Genomic DNA, 3008 nt, shown 5'->3' with positions numbered 1-3008 from the left:
CCCCCCCCCCCCCCCCGGGGGGCCCCTCCCCTCTAGGCGCTTTTTCTTTTTTTGCCCCCCCCCCCCCTTTTGCCGCCTTCCTTACGGACCCCCCCCTTGCCCCCCCGGGGCCCGGCCACTTCCACGGCTTCTTTGGGGGTTTCCCCTCCTACTCTCGTGGCCCCCCCCCCCCCCCCCCGCCGTTTCCCTAATCCTCTCCCTCGCCGCCCCTACTACCGCCGCCTCCCTCTCCGCTCCCCTCCCCCCGAGCCGAGCCGGCGGCGGCGGCGGCGGCGGCGGCGGCGGCGGCGGCGGCGGCGGCTTCGAACCTTTTGTAGCGGTCATCGAGATCGCAAGCGGTGACGCTGACAGCCGGTTCGGGCGAGCGTGGTGCGTCGAGCCAGTCGCAGCGCATCCACCACAGGGGGGGGTGCAGCTTTGTGCAAAGCAGCGTCAAGTGCATCCACGGGCCGTGTGCCGAGGTAGATCGTCTCGGCGGGCTCGAGGGTATGAAGGTCGGGGTTCGTTCCACCTCACGGAGGCTCCATGTCGGAGAGAGAGATTTTTAGCAATACCAAACAACTCTAACACTCACACGTAATTTGGGGCCTGGAGCCCTGTTCACGCGCGCGCGAGACGTGCAGACAGGGTTGCCAGGTGAGAGCGAATGGCGCGGTTCACGCCTCGCACAACAGAGAGAGAGATGCGCTCTTTGTTGTCATGTCGGCGGAATCACGCCGGCCAAGAGCGGGAGCGCCAGAGAGAAGGCAAAAGGCAACATGTAGCAAAGCTCTCTCTAACGCCGCGGTCAAAAGAGACCGACGGACCTTGAATTTCGGCGGCGCCGAAATTCACACAAGACTGTGAACACACCCACAGGACGCCGAGTACAAGACAATAGGAAGGGAGTGTACTCAGGCAGTCAGGGACGGGTGAGTTCAAGAACATACTAAGAGCACCTAAAGGAGCAAGGCATAGCTGTGAAGTGGTTTCCACTGACAAAGGCATAGCTGTCGCGCACTCATTCATGACCGGTCTCAATGCCCCACCCCCCTGCGCGCGGGCCTTCTAAGCCCGCGGGTAGTCCCCCCCCCATCCCCAGGGCCTCCAGGGCTCGCACCTCAACCTCTCACAGGCCAGCGCACAGCGCCATAGGAGGTATTTTCTTCTCAATAACAAGGCTGTGAAGTGGTTTCCACTGACACCATCCGAACCCTCCTGCATTCACGAATGTCTGCGTTGTGTACGTACTTTTAGCTTACTGGGAGAAAAGAGAGAGGGGGTTGTGTTCTCTAGGCCCCTAAGGGCCCTACGCGCGGCGTGAGAGCTCGGAAGCGAGCTTTGCACGGCGATCGAGGATGGCACGGTTCACCCCCTTCACCGAAGCGATGGAGATGCGTTCCGCGTGGTGTGACACAAATGAGAGGCGGGAGTGGGGAGGGTACGCGGTGCGGTCAACGCCCGAGCGTTGAGCCTTGCGCGCAAGGCGGTTGATCTTTGCAACTGCTGGCGGCGAGAAGCCGCCGCCGAATGTCTCGTGGAGAAGCAGGTTGAACTTGTTGCGTTTGGTGAAGATCCCATCATGGTAGTGGCCACGCTGTGACTTGACGTAGCCTTGGCCGGTGGTGTGGTCGAACGCCCGTTGACCACGGAACCCGCGTTGCTTGCAGCCCATGTTTGCAAGGCGGGCGCGCTCTTCGGTGTTGCCGAAGGCGAACTTGTCTCCAACGGAGCCGGGGTTGCCTCCGTCCCGGCGAGATCTTCCGCTTCTTGGGGGGGAGTGTGCAGTCGCCGTCGGAGGAGGAGCCGGCAACCGAGGTCGGGCCGTTGTCGGAGCTGCAGCTGGGGCCGGCTGTGCCGTGCGCGGGAGTTGGGCTCGGGTTGGCTGGCGGGGGCGCGGTGTCAGCGGAGGGAGGCGCGGTGGGGGGCGTGGCTGCGGCTGCGGCGGCAGCTGCGGTGTCGGTGGCGGTGGCGTCGGCGGTGGCGGTACCGAGGGCACCGGGCGTGAGGAGGGTGGGGTTGGCGGCCGCCGCTTCGGTCGCTGGCACGGGATCGCCGTTGAAGGGGTACCAGTGGTCAAGTGCAATCGGGAAGCCGGCAGGGAGCGGCACGTGTAGGTTGATGTGTTGAAGCGCTGCCGGGACGCCCCCATTGTCTTCACCGTACTTTTTGTGGATCGCTCCGCTGCCGCCGATTGCCCCATGTGCAGCGCAGAGATCCCAGCAGCTGAAGATGCCGCGTCCGCGTCGAGGGATATAAAGAGCATAGACGGGCGGCTCCTTCTTCTTCTTCCCGTTGCCGGCGGCCCAGACCCCAGGTAGTAACGTGGCGAGGGTGATGGCTGGTCTGGAGCTGAAGGCGGCGACGCAGAGTTGAGCGGTGTACGGGTTGACGATGATGTGAGATATGTCGTAAAGAATGTCGTAAGAGATGACGGTCTCGGGACGGAACAGATCGAGGGCGTGTTGGCAGGACGACAGGTTAGGGCCTCTCTCTGTTGTACGATGGTATGTCCGTCGTAAAGCCGTACTGTGCCATTCTGCTTGTCTGTTTTGTGGCCTCTTCTCTCGTCTGTCGGTGTTTTGTTGGGGTTGGGAGGGGTTGGCGCGGGGGTGGAAGGCCACCTCCAGAAGCAACAGCAACGTGTTCGAGCGTCAACCATATTCGTCGTCGGGAAGTGGTTCCGATACGTGAGTCTGGTAGGCTGGAACACGCTGACGGTAAAGAGGCCGCAACGCATGGCCTTAGCGCATCTCTCAAGGAGATCGCTGCAGTACGGAGCACCGTCCAGGGAGCTGGCAGTGGTTGGGACGACTGCCATTTGCATCCAGAGCCACTGCATGCTCAAATTTAGTTTTGAAGCCTCCCACGACGAGGTTTTGCTGGGGCCGACCGGAACCCCCCCCTGTCATGTTTTCCGCTCCTTTTCGGGGATACCTATTCCCTGCCAAGGAAAGCCGCTATAAGCCGGTGGTAGGGTCAAGCACGATTCCACGAGGCCGTCCTCTGAGGTCCCGGGGATCCCCCCA

The sequence above is a fragment of the Emiliania huxleyi genome (genome assembly GCF_000372725.1).
Source record: "Emiliania huxleyi CCMP1516 unplaced genomic scaffold EMIHUscaffold_497, whole genome shotgun sequence".
NCBI classification, from domain to species: domain Eukaryota; phylum Haptophyta; order Isochrysidales; family Noelaerhabdaceae; genus Emiliania; species Emiliania huxleyi.
This window is presented reverse-complemented; position numbering follows the sequence as displayed.